Below are 16,071 nucleotides of genomic sequence, written 5' to 3'. Positions count from 1 at the left end.
TCTACCAAACACAATTCAGACAAGGGAAAGTGCACCAGAGATCTTAATAAGATCTGAAACCAGAGGCCCCGAATTCACCATAGTCACCAACTTAAGGCCATTTGTTTAAGGCCGTGCAGAAGTTTGGAGAAGTTTAAAATTCAATCCTGATTTGGAAGATCTTGAAAGAACTGTGGAAAACCGATATCCAAATTGAGACCAAATTGAAGAATTCTGCATCATCTTAACCAAAAAGACAGTAGTCTTTAACGTTGAGTCTGTGAGCAGTTCTGGAACTAGGACTATGGCGCACCCTCCAACTGAAGGCTTGTAGCTGTTTTAATTGGTAAAGAAAGGATGAACTTGCCCATATCCTCCAGTGCGCTGCTCTTCATCAACCGAGATTCCACCTGTCAACCAAAACCAGACGTGCGGGAAAACAAGAATCATAGCCTTTCACAACTGGAGACATGACCAGTTTAATGTCTCAATTGTCTCAGTGAATAGGAGTTAAGCGAGCAACTTAGCTCATGTCCACATAGAGCAATTGGTTTATCTGACTAAAAGCCTGAAATTACATTTAAGTCTTAGCTTGTGAAATCTTTTTGCCTTAGAATTTAAGTTGGTCAGAATTGTGGAACACTCAAATTCAGTCTGGTTTGGAAACTGGTTTGCTTTTTAAGAACTGCAGAAAACCAGCTTCTAAATTGGGACTGGTTTTAAGAATTATCCGCAAGTCTGCAATTTAAATGGTCATACAGGCTAAGACTAAGTTGGATTTCAGTCCTCAAGTTTAAATGAATTTGAATTCAAACAAAATGATGCATTCATACTCTCCACAGGGATCACTGATCATTTAAGGTCATTTCACATTCACTGTAGCTCATGAAAAATTGCTAGAGTCTTGCAATTCTTTTGAAATCTCCTCACATTTGATTTGATAAAACAAATTAAGGGAGGAATACCCTTATTCAGTCTTGCATTTGCAAAATAAAATACATATTCCCCTACTCTTCTACTTCACAATTTCACCTCAGCATATCAGACATGGAAGGAGAATGGATCCCACTACTGTAATGGGGACGATAACTGCTGCTCATAATATGTCTCCAAGGATTATTTCACCTCCGAAAAGTTGAGGTTAATAAAATGTTCATAACAAGTTGTTGGCCTTTCCGCTATAGTTAATCTAAATCGATCTTCTCCAGTGTTATAATAATATTTCTTTCATTTGTTATTGCATTTACTGCATTTGAAATGTCTCCAAGTGTTTCACAGGATTCACTGTAAAGCGATTGCATTTTGTAGGCAAACAGGACAGCCAATTTGCACACAGGGTCGTCCACAAACATTCATGGAGTGAATAATCAATTATATCTATGATAGCGTTGGCCAGGACACAAGGAGAATCTTGCTTCTCTTCAAATAGTGCCATGGGATCTTTAACATCCACTTAAACAGTCAGACAGGACCTCTAAATTGAAGGAAGTCACCTCAGACCATACAGCCTACCCCAGCACTGCTTTGCAGTGTCAAACTGGACTATGAGCTCCAAGTCCTGACTGGGGCTTGAACCCATAATCTTGTGACTCAGAGGTTTTGTGTGTAACCAATTGAACAAGGCTGTTACACGAGTTACATGGAATTCAACTCGCACTTCAAGCAAGTGATATATATCTTAGGCATGTACAACCATCATCACAACATCTCAACACACTAGTGGTGCTGGATTAGGAAGAGTTAGGAAATAGGCATGTGGAACAAATGACTATTTTAGGATCAAGGAAAGAGTTGCTGGAATTTGAAAGGACACAGGTGCTTGTGAAACACCAGAAGGTATTGATTCAGATCAAGGCAAGAGTGGAAAGCTCAACAATATAATTGATTAGATGATGAGATGCTTGGGTCGAAGGAATCTTTCAGAAAGTTGGACGGCCAACTAGATGGTCTACTCCTGCTACTCAAAATGCAATTGACGTCAGGATCTGCAATGAGGCGTATGCCAGCACTGAACACACACACACACTAAACACACAGCCAAGCCCAGTAAAGCCGACCAGAGTAATACACAATCAGCCACTTCAGCCTCAGCAACGGCAATGGTTAGGAACTGAGAACACGGATGCAAAAAACAGCTCTGTGCAAGGCGGACGGAGCCAGATGGAACACGGAAAGAATCAAAGCAGTGGCGATATGCATTGCTGGTTATTTACATGCTTTCCTCTAGATCGAAATGATGAATTGTAGACCACCATCCGCTTTAGCATCTCTGGTTGCTGTGAAGGGAGGAACATGGTAATGCTTTACATCGACCGGTTTCGATATATGTAGTTTAGTCACAGAATCCGAGAAGGTTGGGGCCGAAAGCTTCTCCGACCTTAAACATAAAGAGGCAAAATGCCCGACCTCTCCCCGGAATTCATTGCTTTTCCCAATTTCCCAATTGCAAAGATCTGAAAATTTGCCACTTGCTGTTTTTGAAATTATTATTCAATTGTTAGTAGTTCATTATAATTATTTAATTATTAGTAGTTAATAAAAGCAACTTGTGTGTTGCACAGTATGAGATCTATAACTGCCAGTGCAGCCAGTGTACAGTTAATCCACTTTCAACACAGCTTCTGAGATTCTCTGCCTGTTACAAACAGTTTCAAGCCTTTTAAATAACAAATTCCAATTGACTGCAGACCTAATAGAACAAGCGATTTACTGCAGCAATGACAACATGTGGAGCAATGACAACTGATGATACATTTCACCCCCAAAAGTTTACTAAATCAGAGGCATCATGTTTGTACATTGACAGAACCTGCCTCGGGTGTGAAAGATTCAGTGAAATTATTTCACCGGCCAAGTGGCGCACTTTATGTATGGGGTTAGTCGTAGAGGCAAGACAGAGATTCAAATCAATGTTGAAAGCTTTCTTCCATACTCAACTAAAGAGATCCGATAAATGGGAGCAGTTGACTCATTCATTAGCGATTGCTGCAAATTGCTCATGCTGCCTTTTCTGCAAACACAATCCAAGGGAACCACCGTTCAGAACAATCATTTGGTTTTACCGTACTGTGTTGGAACCTTGAGCTTACAGTCTAGACTGACACTCCAGTGCAGAGCTGGGGGAGCACTGCATTGTCAGAGGTGAAGTCATTCGGATGTGACTAACTTGAGGCACCTGTCTGCCTATTCAGATGGAGATTAAAGCTCTTATTAGTAATTTAATAATGTTATTAGGAAAGAGAAAGGGGTTTCTCCCAAGTCAACAAATCTCTCAGATAAAAAATGATGATTCAATTCATTGCTGTGCTCAAATCAGCTGCATCCACCTATAAAAAACAGTCGCTACACTTTACAGAACAAAACCCGCTGTGAAGTGCTTCAAAGATATTTAGGCATTTTGGGGACTGAATCAAATATAAAGATTATTATTTGTGCAGCTGAATCCTGTTAATAACTCCCTCAGTAAGGCGCTGCCAATATAACAAAATTGTCATGTTTTGTGAGCTTTTTTCCGTAATGAAAAAATAAGTGTATTTCTTAACAAAGTGCCTCAACAGAAATACAGCTTCGCTTTCCCTCAGGGATGTGACTTGCCTTGTTATTTAAGTGTAACAGTGAGATAAAAGCGAACAGAATTAAAGTGAAGACTCGCTGGGGGTCAAGAGAATCTGAAAACCTCCTACTGGGGAAAATTCCCAAATTCACCAAAGTGCAACCGTAACACAAACAATGTGGACTCTGAGAGACCTGCACTATTTATAAACAGCAACTCCTTATATTAATAAAAAACTGCACCAAGTCCCAACAATAGTGCTGTCATTCCTGTTACACGCATGGATGCTCCTAAGCAAAGCTTTGTCCCTCTGGACATGGAGATAGGACATCCTATTCATGCTGGAATCCATGGACAGGCAGATAAGATGCCTCTGTTCAGGTTTCACTGCCATTGAATTTCAAGCCCACGCCTGAATGCTCTCCTTGCAGCCTTTGTACTGCAACCAATTTCAGTAGGTGCTGCTTTGTGGCACAGCTTTACTGGAGCACCCCAGCGCCCTGCAAAAGGGTTCGGGGAAAGTGCAGGGAATTGAGAATAGAGGATCTGGCTCCACTGCAAGCGTTATGAGCTGCTTATGGGCTGAATGGCCTCCTTCCTATGACTGTACACAAAGTGTCACAGAATGGGAAGGTGTGGATTCACACATTTAAAATATAATAATATTCCTTGCATTTGATATGACACCTTACACATCAGGAGGACATCTCAAAAGACAGAGGATTTACTGCAAATTGTAGTGACTGTACTTCATAGGCGAACGCAGCAGCCAACTTGGGCCACAGCAACGTCCCACAAACAGTCGTGAAGTGAGTCATCAATTTTATCTGGGGGATTGTTGGCCAGGACAATCCCAAAATCCCAAAATCAGAGGGTTGCTGTGTTTGAATACAGCCAAAGTCAGAAAACCCAAATGTGAAAGGGATTCAATCCACAGCACGAGAGCAGTTGGAGAACATCCAACTGCAGTAATCTTCACCATTAGGAATTGTAAATCCGCATTAACATAAAGCTGGTTAAATCCTATTGCTGTAGCTGCACAGAACACTGTAGGGAGCTCACAGACTTCCAAACACATTGATTAAAATTGTGGGAACTTTAACGCAACAGATTTATGTGAAAAATTAGGGCGACATCTGGCAAAGTTAATTGGGAAAGGAGGAGTGGACTATAAATGCCAGCATAGACTAATTGGGCTGAATAGCATGTTTAGGTAGTGTATCATTCTCTGTAATTCAGAAGTAGGACTGGACGCTGTCAGCTCAGGTTCAGACCCTGTGATACTTGCTTGAACTAGTGCAAAAGTCACAATGGAAATTATATTATTTCCGAGCGTTCTCTGATTCCAGCTGTGCAAGGTCACAAGGATCTAATCCAATACCTTTCACCAGCTGGGGGTTAGAAGGAGTGAGCGTTGGTTTCATTCTGTCTGGAGCCTGGGATAGAACTACAGATAAACATGCTCACCTCGCACCATCCATTTCAAAGCCCATTGCCAAACACTTTCCGTGCACATCAGATTATTGCTCTGTAGAACGAATCACTCTCATTTTAATAGATGACATTAAATGGGAAACAACCACATACTCCTTCATTCCAGATGACTACTGTTGATTACTTTACCTTTTAACAGAGCAGAAGGCCAGCACTTTCTGACCCTCTCTTGCAGAAATTCCACTTTAATTTTCCCCCATTTCTGTTGAAAAGCCACCTGCTGACGTGCATGTTCAGAACCAACGAGGCTTTGAAAAGGTCAGAACTTTTGTCACTTCAATTTCCCAACAGGATACTGCTTTTTTAGCTCATCTTAAGTGGTAGCCTGGCATATTGACTGGTTAGATGACAGGATTTTTTTTAAGAAAGAGGCTTATCGTGAACTTTGGAACAATACATATTTTGTGTACAGCAGAATCAGCAAGTATAGCGCTGACAAGAGTATATGAATAATGCATGTACAAAGATTATATAATGTAAGAAATGGTCGATATTCATAAATATAACTTATCTCAAAACATGGGAAGTGTTCATTTTTAAATAGATTTCGCATTTAAGACCAATTTTTCTCCCAGCTGGGAAATACATGCATAGACCACATGAATAAATAATAATCTTTGCATTTGATATAGTACCTTATCACACTGAGGCTCCCATTCTCTGTGAAGTGTCACGACACTCTGCATACTGTAATTTTTATTTGCATATGGGTTCGGTGGCCAATTTCCACACAGCAATATTCGAAAACAGCAGGAGGTGAATGACCAATTTAGCTAGAGGAGTTTTAGCAAGGGCACCTGGAGATACTCCCTTCTCCCTGTCTTCAAATGCCTCATAAATATGTAGCTTTCTGACCTTGCCTTTGAATTCTCCCTTCCATTAATAATACTTGCTTATCATGTAGTGTCTTATCACGTCCAAAGAGACATCTCATAGTGCTTCACAACACTCCCAGTGAAGTGTAGTGACTGTATATTTATCAGCAAAAGTGGCAGCCGATTTGCATACAGCAATATCCTTCAAACAGCCTTGAAACAAATTTACCTAACAGTTGTGATGGTCATTGTATGTGAAAGGCATTACATAAGAAAAAGTTGTGTTCTACTCTCTTATTCAGGGTAGTGGCAGGCTGTTCTCATTATTAACATTTTCTTACTTCACTCCAAACTGCTTGGGTTAAATTTGTGATGGATGGTGGGCAGAGTATATATGAGGATGCCATCCATTATGATGATGGTGTGTTTTAAAAGCATTAAGAGTTAACTGAAGGATTCAAACCATTCAACTTAATGCAAGCTGTAATTTCAACAGATGAGTTTAGAGCTGTGGTCAAATAAATAGACACAGAGAAGTTAAGAGTTGAAATCAATGGTTTATCATGCTTTTTGTGTTCAGTCTTTGACTGACCCAAACTACTGTTAAAATCATATTGATTCACAGCAGCTCTTTTAAGTCGATCGATATATCGACTTCTTAACATTGTAAGCATTTCCATGGAAGGACCGATGCTCCAAGCAGCTGTTTATCCCCTTTATGGACCTGAATCACTTTGGCCAGGTGCTTCTACAGTCCTGAACTCTGCAAATAATAGAGGGGCAGGCAGTCCACACAGCCACCAGGCTTCTGGAGACCACCTGGGGCGAGTGATGTACCATGGACGCCTTGACATTGCAATGACATCAGTGTTTACAGATAATGACTCATTTGTCATAGCATCTTATGTAATTGAGATGTCTTAAAGCGCTCCAGAATTTACTGTAAAATGTAGTGACCTTATATTTTGTAGGTGAACACGGCAGTCAATTTGCACACTGCAAGTCCCACAAAGAGCCATGAAGAGAATGACCAATTTTATCCTGGGGATTGTTGGCCAGGACAAAGGCACATAGATGTATAAAAGTATAAACATATAGATGTACTGAAGCATAGTGGTGTATAGATGCCATTTGAAATGCCAGACTTTTAAAAAAATACATTGTTCAAAAATGGATGTGTGCTTTACAGCTACAATGTGAGAGCGTGCAAGTGCAGAGTGAGAGATGAACTTCAGTGCAGTTATTAATTCACTGTGGGAACCTGGCATCTGACCTAATAAAAACAGCACGCTGCAGATTGGAAACTCAGAGGCAGTAACTGTGATCAGCCATATCATTGCAAACAGTGATCGTGACATCTCTCCCTTCCAAACAGAGTACAGTGCTGGTAGGAATCCAATGCACTTCCCAAGGATTTGCAATAATCTCTGCCTTTGAAATATCGCCTCATCACGTCGTCGAGATGTCTCAAAATGCTTCACAGTGTTCCTGTAATGTGTACTTTGTAGGTGAAATACACTTAGTAACCACACTTCATCCGATACTTCAATAAGTCATTGCAGGAAGTTCAATAGTTTCTCAGCCTTGATAGTTTCACAGGACGACTTTCATAGATAATAATAATCCTTGCATTTGATATAGTGCATTTCACATCAAAACACTTCACAGGATACACTGCAAAGTGCAGTGACTGCGTGTTTATAGGTGAATGCATCCAATCTGCACACAGCAATGTCACATAAACAGCCATGAGGTGAATGGCCAATTTTACTGGGGGATTGTTGACCAGGACACCAGGAGAAAATCCCTTCTCTTTTCGAAATTGTGTCATGGCATTTTTAACGACCACCTGCACAGGCTGCCAGGATCTCAATTAAACATCTCATCCAAAGGATGGTGAATCTGACAATACAGCACATCCCCAGCACTGCACTGGAGTGTCAGCCTAGACTGAGTTTGAAGTCCCGATGTGCGACTTGAACCCATAACCTTCTGACAGAGCAACCAACTGAGCCAGGCTGAAACACAAATTCACACATTTCTGCCCACTGTCCCTGATTCTCAGAACTTGTGGAGCAAAGCCTCCATCCAGCCAATCGTCACATCGGCTATTCAATCAATCTCCACTCTATGCGGCAATAATTGTTCTCACTGCTTTGTACTGCCTGTAAATCTGCTGGATATGGAACCCATTACTGTACTTAAAGAGTCTCCAAACCAAACTGCTGAGAGTTCCACCACTCTTTCCCCCCTGCTCACCCAAGCTTAGAAAATATAGGCTAAGTTTGGTGATAGCCAAGACTTCAGTACCACACAATGTGTGTTGGGATGCTACTGGAGTTTAACTTTAGCTATGAGCTCAAATTCAGTTGCAGCCTGGAACAGATATCGGACCACGTGAAACATCAGCTCACACTATGCAAGCTGTCAGATTGATTATCAGTCACTGGGTCTCGTGGCATCCTTTTTGTAAGTCACATTGAACGTGTTGAATTGCACTTGACACTGTTATTTGCAGGGTGCCAGTATAACTCTATCCCATCAGCTTAAAGGGCAGGTCAACAGGACATAACAACTGATTCCTTTTTCTGCTACTAATTTCTGGCTGCACGCTATCCCGCTGTGCACACAGTTACCTTAGAAACTCCTATTAACTTCTAATATCTACTTCTCCGATCCTTCATGGGTAATCTTCTCACTGCTATCTCCCTCTCCCTAAATCCCTGCTGACTCTTTACTTTCCCTTCAATAACACTCAGAATTGTGAAGCTACTAATTTTTGAGTTCCTTGCGGGCTTTGCTGTGGACAAAATTAGAAATCAGCAATCTTTATGTGTGCCATTGGCTGCCGTGCTTTGCCCACAAAATAAACATGTACTACACAATGTATTCCGAAAAGCGCTTTGAGATGTCTCAACGATGTGATAAGGCGCTATATCAAATTCAAGGATTATTATTATTCAACAGCAATTGCTGTTTGAAATGCACTCAGACCAGTGACATGTTATATCACAAACAAGTATTGTTGCAGCATTGAAAAACAATTACTTCTTCCATTTGACCCTCTTTAAGGATTCAAGAGTCATTTCCATTCAGTTGAATGTTACTGTGCAAACTTTGCTCAGCTTATGCCGGTCAAGTTGCTGACACCATTTCCATTGGGCATAGTGGAAATGTTTCCAAGTGACCAAACCTCACTGCCAGAAGTAAAAAGCATCAATGTATTTAAAAGGAAACTTGATGCATCCATGAGAAGGGGAATAGAGGGGTGTAGAAGAAGGGATTAGGAGGGGTGGATTCTGTGGCGTATAAACTCCATCATGGACAGTTGGGCCAAATTGCCTGTTTCGCTCTATGTTATTTATACGTAATTCTGGGTAAATGTGACATTATAATATTCCAAGCTCTTTTTTAAGACAATAATCTCCCCAGCCTGCTGCGTCATCCTTCTCAGAGCTTACATTGTGAAGCAGAGTTAATCAGATATATTCTTCCCACTGTGCACGGCTGTGTTCACTAATAAGAGCTCCCTGGGTGTGCAGGAAGCAAGAAAAGAAAGATCCATCCTCCTGCCTCACTGAGCAAGTGCAACAAAAGCTTTTTGTTATTCCCTATGTAATTCACTGTAATATGTTGTTTAGTGAGCGAGATAAGGACATTAATTCTAGCATTTAATTCCCATCCGTAGTTGTATGGCATTATCAAGAATCACACTTAGGGGTCTTGTCAGCGTATAATAAATAAATCAGCACTTCAAATGAGTCATCTCGTGGCCTTGACTGGTAGCTCTGGTTCATCAGAGATGAGAAATGCCATTGTGCTTCCTTTGCTTTGCAGTTCATACCCTCCTCTGCTGAACATACTGAGTCATGCTGGGTTCACTTACACAGGCACCATCTGCTACCTCCAGTAAATTGGCCATTTCTGTATTACCTGGAGAGTTATACCAGCCACTGGGAGTAGAGATTCTTCCCTCTTAGCGGAACAACAGCAACAACTTGCACTTATATAACACCCTCCACACAGGGTGGAGTCTCAGAGTTCCTGTAAACCTTGCAAGCCAAATCCCTAATGGATAGGCTGGTCCCAGCTAGGCAAGCAATGCAAAGCTTGTCAGACAGTGCTCTCAATGACTAGCTATATAGTTTTAGCTGGTTAAACTCCAGCAGTTGCCAATGCACACTTTGGGTTCCCCAATCCTTGGCTTTTTAAACCAACCTGCACCTAATACTCTCTGGAATGAGGTAAACAGGATGCGTCCCTCCAGTGAGAGTGTACATTCCATTCCAGACGTAGGGAAATTTCTATGAGTAAGTGGCACACGTATGTGGATCTCTCAGTCCCATAGTAATGGGTGTCTGCATGTGACAGATCCACAGCTGCCCCAAAACAAAATGCTTTCCTGTGGTTCACCAGAAGAAACGAAAGCTTAAAGGTTTCAACACTGAATACTTTAGGTTAATCTTTCTAAAGAGTGATTATCATCATTTAGGACCAACAATAGAGTTCAGATAAGGCACAGGCAATGAATTCCACACATATTACGTACTGCAAATCCAATGCAAAGTACCTCTTTATGTAAGAGATTGACAAGAACCTGTTAAAAGCTATGCTGTTATAAATAGGAGGATGTCAGCAGGAGACTTGATTTGTATGCAGAATGAAAGTCTGCAGGTCATCAAGAAAACTGCTTAAAATTGGATCGAGACTGGAGAGGGGGCTGTTAAAGTGTAGATGTTTGAAATAGCTTTCCTAGATGATATACAGTAGTTAAGTCCTTTGAAAAGGGCCTAAATCAGGATTTGCTGACAGAAGGGATTGAGGCTAACAAGAATAGTTGCACCTTTGGCTTGATTACCATGGAAGTCAGGATAGCAGTCTAACAACCTTGAATCTTGCAAATCAATAGGTGGGAGTGGGGGTAAGGATGACATTAAGATTATCATGCAGGAACTGTGGAGAAATAATATAAGAAGTCTTAATGGACCAAACAGCATCTATTCATTCCACAATCTCTTTAAGATTCGTGCGATTAAAGGTTCATGATTGTCAGCAAATTTGATTTTACTTTACATTACTTCACAACCTGGACAAACCCACAGCCAGCAAGAATCATCACTAAATCCTATATGATTTTAAACTGGATTAAGGAGTCTTAATCATGGGAAGCTATTTTATAAATCCATAAAATTGTTAGCCCAGTGATAAGAGGTACAACAACTGGAAAGAACAACAATGAATTATGAAGCACGGTTGAAAAGTGCAAAGTGGGCTGTATCTGTGTGTAGTACAATGAGGATCTGACAGGACAACCCAGTAGTTATGATGATTGGTGACATTCAGAGTGCTTTCAACTTATTGTGGGCCTTTGTTGCAAGATCATCTGTCTGAGAGTGAATTCAAAGTTATTCTCAGTTCTTAAAAAAGTAATCCAAGCATTTATCATATATATATATACATATATGTAAGTGTAATTAGGAACAATAATAATTGTAAAGGAAATGATATTATACTAAATGCTGTCCTTTTGCTTGGTCTTAAGCAATGTACTGTATAAAGCAGAGATAAATAGAATCAAATATGTGGCCTCACTGCCATCTCAGCTGAAAATGTGATCAATATGTAACAGCAGACGGTATTCAATAAGTTACAAGACACTAATTTGATTGAGCAGTTCTACTGGGATCAACGCTCACAGGAATGAGTAGGGACAGTGAGGTTGTATGTTATCGGGAAGTGAATTTGAAATATTGCTATGTTATACATACAGTTTGCTGTTCTTTATATTTTACATTGATTGTTCTCCTAGTACAATGCAGGATAAGTGTGACGCCAATCCAGTAACAGGAGTGAAAAGATTATAATGCAGGCACAAGACCCGAGGCTAAAGTATAGACCTAGAAAGGACAGTGACCCTACAAAGTCCTACCTATCACAGATTTTGCTCATCCTCACTTCAGGTAATGTTTACTCATAAACACTTGCTTAACTCCAAAAATCAAGCAAAAATACAACAAAATACAATTTAATTCTGCATAGCACTGTTCCTTTCAGAAGGATATCTCAAAGCATTGAACACTGCTGGCTGGGCACCTGAGCTGGGGGTGGAAGCCAAAGCGGGTGGGGAGGGGAAAGATTATTGAAGGCTCAGTCAAAGAGGTGCTTCTTGAGATGGACCTTGAGTGAGGTGAGGGACGGAGCAAGTCGGAGAGATTGGGAAATGGAAAATATTATTCTATCTCCATTCTTCAATCCCAGCCTGATTCCTTCCACAAATATTTTATGGTAGATTCCACATGAGGTCCCACACAGGGCTGTCAGTGGGTTGCAACCCTGACGCAAGAGGTTCAGGAGAGGCTAAGCCACAAGCTCTGGTTTGAGGACTTCTCCAGAAACTGAATTACTCTGAGTAACACTGGTGCCTCAGATTACTCATACCTCATATCTCGGTTTGGTTCAGATACTCTTAAGTATGGTAATGAATTTCCGCACGCGTCAGACACCCGGTTGACCCCAAAAATCCTACAGCGCCTGTGATTTTTAACTAAAAAAGTTGGTAAAGAAGGAAGTAGGCTTGATTGCAGCACTTTAGCATCTGAACCTCTTAACTAATTCATAGTCACACTGAGCTAATGAGTATTTTTCAAACCGCTTCAAAAATGCAGCATTAGATGCCGGACTGCAGGGGGCTATTAGTAAAGGAATAACAAGAAGCAAATAGTCCAACGCCAGCAGAGTGCAGAATGAGAGAACACTTACCAGCTGCTCGGATTTGATTCTTGACCTGTGCTGAATCTTAGGACTGGGGGGCAACATAACTGGCTTGGAAGCCAGAGGCCCCACTGGCCGTCTCTGTGATGGTGGGCTTGGCGCAAGTTGCTGTGGGTAGGCGTGCAGCACATGATAAAAAGAAGAGGCAAAGTGGGAAAGCAGAATGAACACATAAAGGTTACAAACATTGGACAAGGTGAGATTTACCCCTTCCACTAAATTGGATACCAGTCAAGTTCAACTAGATCTAAAACGAACACACACATCCAGCACGCCGCTCCTCAAATAAACACATGCATGGCATGTTTATCAAGACTTCCCTCCTCCCCCAAAATGAGCTGGGCATCCGTGCCCATGATTGCACACATGCTCAGTTATACAATTCCAGCAGTAGGAGCTTTCCAATGGCAAGTTCAAGGATAGTGATTTGTACTGATGTGAATAAGTGACAGCCTGGTTCTGCTCTGTGCCTAACTATTCTCGAATATAACTGATACACCTGTAGCACCTCACCCAAGATAATAAGAAATGTATTAAACAATAATTTCTACCTCAGAACAACCAAAGAGTAGACACTTGTGAGAGATACCCAACAAACTTGCACAAAATTCCACCTAATCTTAACCAGTAAAACCGTTCAGTCTTAAAATTTAATATGGTGCAGAATTGCAGGAAAGTCTTAAATTCAGTCTTAATTTGAGACTCAACTTAAGGCTGCATGTAAGCATTTTCTGCCTCATTTTAAATTTAAAGACAAAATGATCTCAATGGCTAAGAAGAGGTAGAATTTCAGGGCTTCTGTTGGGTGATGAGCTCATTCAATCAAACTGTGTTCTTCTCAAACTCCAAAGGCATGAGCCTCTGGTGATAGATGAGTCCCAGTGCTGATATTTGCCTGGTGTATACCATACACTCTTAGGTACAGAATGGAATTTCCATGAACCGGCAGGACCCATGGAACTCTCTGTTCGGTTTGGATATTCGTATGTCTGGCAATGGGTCAAACACACTAAAAGCTAACTTAAAAAAAACCTTAAATGCTATTCCACAATACGCAGGCAAAAACGCACGCACGTACGGATGAACCATTACACTGTCACGTACCAACGGATTGATGGATACAGAAGAGATTCTGCTGGCATGAGATGTGTTCCTTCTAACCTGAGGCAAATAAATCAGCTCCCAATTATTGTTAGTTAACCAAATGAGCCATCAAACAAATGTAAAGCTACACTAAACACGTGCAGATATGAAAGCCAAGAACATGCTGTTTCCAGGTTTTTCTTTGCTTAAAAGGAGAAAAGGGCACGTGTGCCTAGGGGTAAACCTCATTAAATAGCCTTAATATTAAATTAATGAACTCTATTAAAGCAGGCTTAATTACTCTTACTTGCTGAGTGCAATCTTTGACGTCCTGATCATCTCAATACATTATACACACACACAAGCAGACTGAAACATGCATATAACAGTAAAGCACACACCTGAACAGACTAAAGGTATTTGGGTAGTAGAGATGTTAAGGGTCAAAAGGGCAGGGCATTGGCTTTTCACCAAGAAAGACCAATACAAGATCTGCCAAGATCTTATAAACTGGTGGGGCAGCTTTGATGGGCTGAATGGCCTCCTCTCCCTTCCTCTGTTGAGTCTCACATGGCAGATCTGGGCATAAGATCTTTCCACAGGCAACAAATGAACAGCTTTGTTTTAAGCTTGCTCTTCATTTGATGGCGAACTCGTCTTTTCAAGGCTATTTTTGTCCATTCAAAGCAGACAGCAGAAAGAGTGCAGTATCTGTGCCCTGCAGTGTTTGAGCTGCAGGTTTAAGACCGAGATAATACACGAGTTGTTACACATTGCAGGAGTGCCAATGTGGCTGGATACTTCACCAGAGAGAGCACAAGTCATGCCAGGCTTCCAATAAACTTAGAACACCTTGATAATGAATTCACTAATGGATCTCCCAGTCAGAGACATATCGGGGCTGATTCCAAGGTATCACAGCAGTTTTGTAAAGTTCTCAAAATGTTATGCACTTGGGAACAACCCAACTGGCAAAGAAATTGATTGAGGGAATATCAATAGCTGGAGCATTGTATGATTTGTTTCTAGGATCAGCCAGCTGTCCCTGAGTGACCTTTTGAATGATCCTATATGTCCAGGTTGGGATTGATCACTCAGAGAGAGTAAGAGGTCAGAAAAGGGTAAAGTGGAGGGTAACAGCACAGCAAAGCACACCTTGCAACACAGAGGCAATACCTTCGGGCTGGCTGGATAGGAATGGTCACCATTTGAGGAGATAACAACACTGTACCCAGCTTTTGATCTGTAATTCTGTATCTCCCATTCGTTGATGGGCTCCATGCCAGGCCGAGAGTAATAGCTCGAGATGCTTTCATGCTCCTCTGGAATGGTGCCTTGTGAGTGTGCTATGGCATTATGATAGGTGGGGAGTGGAGGAGCAGGTGGTGGAAGGGGTGGAGGTGGGAGCCTGGAGCCTGCCAGGGCTGGAGTTAGATGCCGTGCCGAAGGTGGTGGTGGGGCTGGTAGTCTCCGCAATGGTTGGACAGTTGGTGAGAGTGTCCTGGATGGCTGCGGTGACACTGACAGAGGAGAGGGTGGAGGAGGGGCCATCCTCTTTGGCTGGTCAATCTGGTCTAAGTTGATATCATCTAAGTCCGTGGTGTGCAGCTGGAGGCCACCAGCAAACCTACGCACCGGGGTCTGTTAGTGGAGAAGAGGTCCAACTTAATTGCACAGCAACCATTACAACCAGAAACTCCGCTCCAAACAATTAACTGCGAACTCTAATTCTCCTCATCCCTCGCTTGCCCCAAGCACAGTCCCGACCAATATACAGAGAAGAAACTATTGTTCATCAATGAGCTCCTCAGTGAAAAGAAGGGAATATAGGAGCATGGGGAGGTACATAAGATAGCTATTTAACACTATAGCTATTTAAAGATTAGGATATGCCGGGGTTTATGTAGAATATAAACATCAACACCGACTATTTGGTTCAAATGGCCTGTCTCTCACCTGACTCTCAGTTCACAGATTCCTGACACAGGGACAGTAACAATAACAACTTGGACTTTATACGGTGCCTTTCACATAGTTAGACGTCAAAGAGTGCTCAACAGAGATGGAATGGGAGGCAGAGCAGAGTGGGATAGTGGGTGCAATCAAAAGGGTAAGGGCGTTAGAAGCAGAGAGGGAGGGTGTGAGGCAGAGAGATTCAGGGAATGGGGGCAACATGACTGAAGGTTGCCCGGTAACTTTACACAACTCTCGTTACCTCAGGACTTTCTTTCTCTCCTGAAGATATCTGTTCTAACCGAGTCTGGCACAGCCTCTCCACCCAGTGCTGAACCTTTTCAGATTCCTCCAGGTCCTCTCGCTCCGTCTCCGATACCTGCAGCAGTCCATCAAGCACTCTGAGTAACATTACTGGATGCT

The 16,071-nt window shown here is 41.8% G+C and overlaps 1 protein-coding gene across 2 annotated transcripts in view; it reads right to left on the bottom strand.

The window, feature by feature from the left end:
- ush1c (Usher syndrome 1C) overlaps nt 1–16,071 on the bottom strand; it is a 66,282-nt gene that overhangs the window by 19,517 nt on the left and 30,694 nt on the right. The gene's annotated exons all lie outside the window — the stretch shown is intronic.

The sequence above is a fragment of the Callorhinchus milii genome, unplaced genomic scaffold (assembly GCF_018977255.1).
Source record: "Callorhinchus milii isolate IMCB2004 unplaced genomic scaffold, IMCB_Cmil_1.0 Scaffold17, whole genome shotgun sequence".
NCBI lineage: Eukaryota > Metazoa > Chordata > Chondrichthyes > Chimaeriformes > Callorhinchidae > Callorhinchus > Callorhinchus milii.
This window is presented reverse-complemented; position numbering and strand designations above follow the sequence as displayed.